This window comes from Lepus europaeus, chromosome 7 (assembly GCF_033115175.1).
Source record: "Lepus europaeus isolate LE1 chromosome 7, mLepTim1.pri, whole genome shotgun sequence".
NCBI lineage: Eukaryota > Metazoa > Chordata > Mammalia > Lagomorpha > Leporidae > Lepus > Lepus europaeus.
Window position 1 is genome coordinate 76,043,009 of NC_084833.1, and position 6,538 is coordinate 76,049,546.

The following is a 6,538-nucleotide window of genomic DNA, read 5'->3' on the forward strand; positions in this document are numbered from 1 at the left end:
TGCTTGCTATACAAGATCATTTCATCTATAAACAGTGCTTAATTGAACCCCTCTGTCAGGCACAGTGCTAAGTGTGCCGCATAGAGCATCTCATGTGATCCTCATGACCTCCAGAGTCTGTCCTGAATCTCAATCACTCCTCTCCATCTCCACTGCCATAAGTTGTCCAGCTCTCGGAAGTTCTCTCCTGGATAACTGTTTCTTCATGGGTCTCACTGCTTCCACTTTGCTCAGTAAATATCTGTTCTTTTCACAACAAGAAGAATCTTTTAAAACCAGCTCATGTTCTTCTCCTGCTTAAAACCTGCCACTGGCTTCCCACTGTATTGTGTCTACAAATGAGAACAGGTCTTATTGCCTTTCCTTTTCAGTTTTACACTTTTCCTTGCTCACTAGACTCCAGCCCACCGGACTTTCCCTCTCTCCCTAAAATATGCTGAGCTAGTTCCTGCAGAAGATCTTAGCTCTTCTCTCTGTTTACAATGTCTCTCATATCGCTTCTCGGCCTTTTGGCTAAGATCAAGTGCGTAAAATGTCTCTCATGGCTCTTCCAATGTCTATTTCTTGCTAACAAATGCCATTTCCTCTGAGATATCATTCCCTGAACACTCATGTCTCATCCTTCCCCTCAACAACTTATTCCTTAGCCCTGTGCTATTTTCTTCACAGCACTTGTTGATGTATATCACTGTCTTGAGTTTTCAATTGTTTATTTTCTCTCCCCTAACTAGAATGTATCTTTGTCTTATCATTATGGTCAAGTTAAATCAGTTAACTATTTACTGTGTCTTTATCATATGCATTGCCAGGGTAACTGAAATTCCTCCCCCCAAACAGGGTAGAAGTGAAGGATCAACCATTTATCACATCCTGCAATTTCCACATGCCTGCAGTTTTATTAGAGTATCCTCCCATAACCCTCAATTTTCCAGTTTCAAGAAATTGACTGAATTGTAGGCTTCTTTGCCTTAGTTTTTCTTTATTTTCTCTTTTGCCATCAAGAACCCAAATTTATAGCATCATTCCTATGCTTTTCTAAAACAAGAAGGGTTATATTTTAAGAAAAGAATCTTCAGACACATGCAAAGAAGTTAGCAGCTGATAATATCTGTGAGACTACCAGTGACCTAGAAGGAACCTCCCAGCTCATCTGCTGCCAAACCTCGCTTAACAGGCAAGGAAGCTGAGACCCACGGACTGGAAATGACTAACGGAAGACAGATTTAGCACTAGATATCCCAGGACTCTTTCTACCTTATCATTCTGCCTTCTTTCTCTTCTTTTCTCCAGAAACCAAGACTTCTGTGAAAACTAGGTTACGGGTAAACAGCAACAATCTGAGGCTTCATATTACCTGGGTGGGGTGTCAAGTCAGAGATCGTTCTGGATGGCCAGGTCCTTCCCTGTTTTCAAGAATATTGCCTGCCACATGCTTTCACTCACTCAAAATGAGTGAGTTAGCCCTATTAGTCCTTCAAGTGGTCAACATGGTGCCTTCACCATCCCGTCTCTTCCTTGTCAAAACATTATGTTTCAGGAAAGCACTGGATGGAGCGCCTTTCTGTTTTGTGTTGATGCCTTCCTTGAGGGGCACACTAATGAGGTCTGAATCACAGCATCCCCATTAGACCAGACTGGTCTACAAATCTGGCTGTGGGGCTCAGAAAATGTCAGAACTGGGAAATGTCAGAGCTCCTTAGAGACCAACGAGTCTACCTCATCATGCTGCTCCGCAGATAAATGAGGATACAGGGAGAAAGGAAAGTGGCAGTTGACTGCACATTGGTACTGGAGGCTAGCATAGAGCAAGGCTAGCACCCAGGCTTTCTGACTTTGAAGTTCATGACTTACTACATCACACTTGAGCCCCCAGGAAAGGATGTTGTCTGATCAATAACATCTTTTATCAAGGACATGGAGAGAGTCTGTTTCCTCCTCAGACTAAAACTCTGCACTGTAACCATATCAAGGAAAAATAAAAACAAAACCAAAGTTTCCTTATCATCCTAAGGGATTTATGAGCCTTAAACAGATAAATATATGAAGGTCCTCTACCATTGGACTTCAAAAATACTATTATTGGGCCAAGTGTTGTGGCACAATGGGTCAAGCCACTTCCTGCGACACCAGCATTACGTACTATCAGAGTGTGGGTTCAAATCTCAGCTACTCTGCTTCCATTCCAGCTCCCTGCTAATGCACCTGAGAAAGCAACAGAAGTATCTGGAGCCCTGCCACCCATGTGGGAGACCAGGATGGAGTTTCTGGGTCCTGGCTTCAGCCAGGCATAGTCCTGGGCTGTTGCAGCCATTTGGGGAATGAGCTAGTGGATGGGAGATTTTTTTCTGTCTCTTCCTCTCTTTGTCACTCTGCTTTTCAAATAAATACATCTTTCAAAAAATGCTATTAGCTGGCCAGCGCCGCGGCTCACTAGGCTAATCCTCCACCTTGCGGTGCCGGCACACCGGGTTCTAGTCCCAGTCAGGGCACCAATCCTGTCCCGGTTGCCCCTCTTCCAGGCCAGCTCTCTGCTGTGGCCAGGGAGTGCAGTGGAGGATGGCCCAAGTGCTTGGGCCCTGCACCCCATGGGAGACCAGGAGAAGCACCTGGCTCCTGCCATCGGATCAGCGTGGTACGCCGGCCACAGCGCGCCAACCGCGGCGGCCATTGGAGGGTGAACCAACGGCAAAAGGAAGACCTTTCTCTCTGTCTCTCTCTCACTATCCACTCTGCCTGTCAAAAAATTTAAAAAAAAAATACATTAAAAAAAATGCTATTAGCTCTCTTCCTCCCCATGTTATTGAGACATAATTGATAAATATTACCTATATTTATGGTGTACAGTTTGATGTTTTGATATATATGCACATTGTGCAGTGATTACCACAATTTAGTTAATTTACATACTCATCACCTTATATAGATAGCATGCTTGTAAGCTGTGAGAAAAATATTAAAATCTCTTAGGAAATTTCAAATATACTTATTTTTTAAAAAAATATTTATTTTATTTTTTTTGAAAGAGTTACACAGAGAGAGGAGAGGCAAAGAGAGAGAGAGAGGTCTTCCATCTGCTGCTTCATTCCCCAGTTGACCACAACGTCTGGAGCTGCACCGATCCTAAGCCAGGAGCCAGGAGCTTCCTCCGAGTCTTCCACGAGGGTGCAGGGTCCCAAGGACTGGTGCCCATATGAGGTGCCGGCACTGCAGGAGGCAGTTTTACCCGCTAGGCCACAGTGCCGGCCCAGGCCATTTTAAAAACTGGGTTTTTTTTCTTGTTACTGAGTTGTATGAATTCCTTATATCTTTTAAACATTGACCCCTTATCAGATGTATGTTTTTTTCTCATTCTGTAATCTGCCTTATCCTTTGTTGATTGTTCCCTTTGTTGTTCAGAAACTCTTTAGTCCGATGCAATCCCATTTATCTATTTTTGCTTTTGTTTCCTGTGCTTTCTGGGTTATGTCCAAAAATTCATTGCCCAATATCAAGAAACTTCTGGGGGGCGAGCATTGTGGTGCAGAGATAAGCCACCACTTGGGATACCTGCATCCTATCTCAGAGTGCCAGAGTTCAAGCCCCATCACTGTTTCTGATCCAACTTCCTGCTAATGCGCATTCTGAGAGGCACCGAGTAATGATTAAGTACTTGGGTTCCTGCTACCACAGAGGAGACCTGGAAGGAGTTCCAGGTTCCAGGCTTCAGACTGGCCCAGCCTTTCCAGTTGTTGGCATTTGGGGAGTAAACATGCAGCTGAAAGAACACTCTAAGGGCTGGCACTGTGGCGGCACTGTGGTGTAGTGGGTAGAGCAGCCACCTTCAGCGTCAGAATCCCATATGATGCCGGTTCCAGTCCCAGCTGCTCCACTTCTGATCCAGCTCTCTACTATGGCCTGGGATAGCAGTAGAAGATGGCCCAACTCCTTGGGCCCCTGCACCCACGTGGGAGACCTGGAAGAAGCTCCTGGCTCCTGGCTTGGAATGGCGCAGCTCCAGCAGATGCGGCCAATTGGGGAGTGAACCAGCAGATAGAAGACCTCTCTCTGCCTCTCTCCCTCTCTCTCTCTCTCCCTCTCCTTCTTTCTCTGTGTAACTCTGACTTTCAAAATAAATAAGTAAATCTTTAAAAAAGAACTCTCTCTTCCTCTCTCTCTCCCCCTTTCTCTCTCTCCTCTGCTTTTAAAATAAATCAAAATAAATAAAGAAAGGTCTTCCTTTTCCATTGGTTCACCCCCCAAATGGCCGCTACGGCCAGTGTGCTGCCACCGGCACACTGCGCTGATCCGAAGCCAGGAGCCAGGTGCTTCCTCCTGGTCTCCCATGCTGGTGCAGGGCCCAAGCACTTGGGCCATCCTCCACTGCCTTCCCGGCCACAGCAGAGAGCTGGACTGGAAGAGGAGCAACAGGGACAGAACCGGCGCCCCAACTGGGACTAGAACCCGGTGTGCCAGCGCCGCAGGCGGAGGATTAGCCAAGTGAGCCGCGGCACCGGCCTAAAATATTTTTTAAAACTAAGATTTTCTGTAGTAGTTCTGCAGTTCAGATCTTACATTTAAGTCTTTATACTATACTATTTGCATTGCTGTTTGCATATGGCATAAGAGTTCAATTTTATTTTCTTCATGTTATATCATTTTCCCAACACTATGTATTGAAAAAACTTGCTGCTTTGTTTTAAATTTGTTATCATGACAGATTTTCTCAATATATTTAGTTCATAGTTCTTTAGAGTATGCTTTTAAGAATTGTACTATATCTCTTCTTTAGTAATTTTTAAACCAGTTTTTAAACATCTGGTATTTATTTTATTTTTTCAAATATTTATTTATTAATTTTGAAAGTCAGAGTTACAGAGAAAAAGGGAAAGACACTGGTTCACTCCACAACAGCTAGAACTAGGCCAGAACAAAGCCAGGAGCCAGGAGCTTCATTCTGGTCTCCCACATGGGTGCAAGGGCCCAAATGCTTGGGCCATCTTCTACTGCTTTTCCCAGGCCATTAGCAGGAAGCTGGATTGAAAGTGGGGTAACTGGGACACAAACTGGTGCCCATTTGGGATGCTAGCATCACAGGCAGTGGCATTACCTACTGTGCTACAATGCCAGCCCCAAGACTTGCTACTTTTAAAACTGACTTTTGATAATCTGATTATTGTGTCTTGGGGAAGATCTATTTCTATTTTATCTATTTGGGGTTCTTTGGGCTTCATGGATCAACCCAGAGTTCTTATGAGATTTTCAAAGTTATCTTCTGGCAGAGTATTTTCTTTCCCCAAGGCTGCTCTTTGGCACAAGCCACAAGGCCTGGCTCTTCCAGCAGACGTAGAAATGTGTAAAGCCTCAAGTCCTCCAATTCCAGGTTATTTTTTATTGCCCCTGGGAGCACTGCATCTAATGCCAGCACGGATGTACTATTTTGAAACTAAACACATTTCTCAGAAAGCTCAGGCAGGGTGCCATTTCAAGGATGCATTTTGTATCCATGCCTCACAGCACAGTGTCGCTGCTGCTGCCGTTCAGTCTGGGTGGTGCTGCCTTTATTCACTGCTTTGTTCACTGCTTGCCTCCCAGTCATGTTGGGAAAGCCAGTCACAAAACCCAAGGGGTATTTTGCTTTCATGGCTTTCATCCCTGCAAGGACATCTATTTCTGTAGGGTGGTTCTTGTCTCAGGGCAGGTTCCTTAGAGGCAGTGCCGGAGATGGAGATGTGTGTTCCAGGATTTACCAAGGATTTTCCTGGAGAAGGGGAATGAGAAACAGGAAAGAGCAGGGAAAGGGGTCACACAGCAATGTGACCTCAGCTGCTTGCTAACTGCAGCCTGGTTCCCATGGGGGCGTTGAAACACCACAGGGTTGGTCCCACCTTAAAGTAAAGGAAGCTGGCCTTTGTGTACTCGCAGCAGTCCACTCTTGGCTGCAGAGGTCAGAAGTGTGAGTGTGCACAGAGCCACCTGGTCCAGGTGGCTCCCATTTGCTCAGGTGTCCTTCTCAAGGCCAAGGGCAATTGTCTGAAAAAGAGATTTGCTTTCAGTTGTATTCAGGTACTCTCCCAGCAGCTGGGGGTGCTGTCTGGGTGCACTGGCTTGAAAAGCAGACCTGGACAGGGAACCAATAGAAGTTCTGAATCATAAGACACAATAATCATTTGAATCTGAGTTTTGGCTCTTTATTTTCAGATTACTCGGAGATTATGCCTCATGATGCATTCCTTTATTCATGTTTTTTTAAAAACATGAATTATTATTTATTTGAGAGGCAAAGAGATAGCATTCCCCTCTGCTGGTTCACTCCCCCCAGCAAGCCAAAGCTGTGAGCTAGAAATTCAATCTAGGTCTCTGATGTGCGTGGCAGGAATCCAATGACTTGAGCCATCACCTGCTGCTTCCCAGGGTCGCATTAGCAGGAAGCTGGAGGCAGATGTCAGAAACTGATTGACTCCAGGCACTCAGATGTGGGATGTGAACAGCATCTTAACAGACATCTTTTTTTTTTTTTTTTTCCCCAGAAAGATTTATTTATTTGAAAGACAGAGTTACA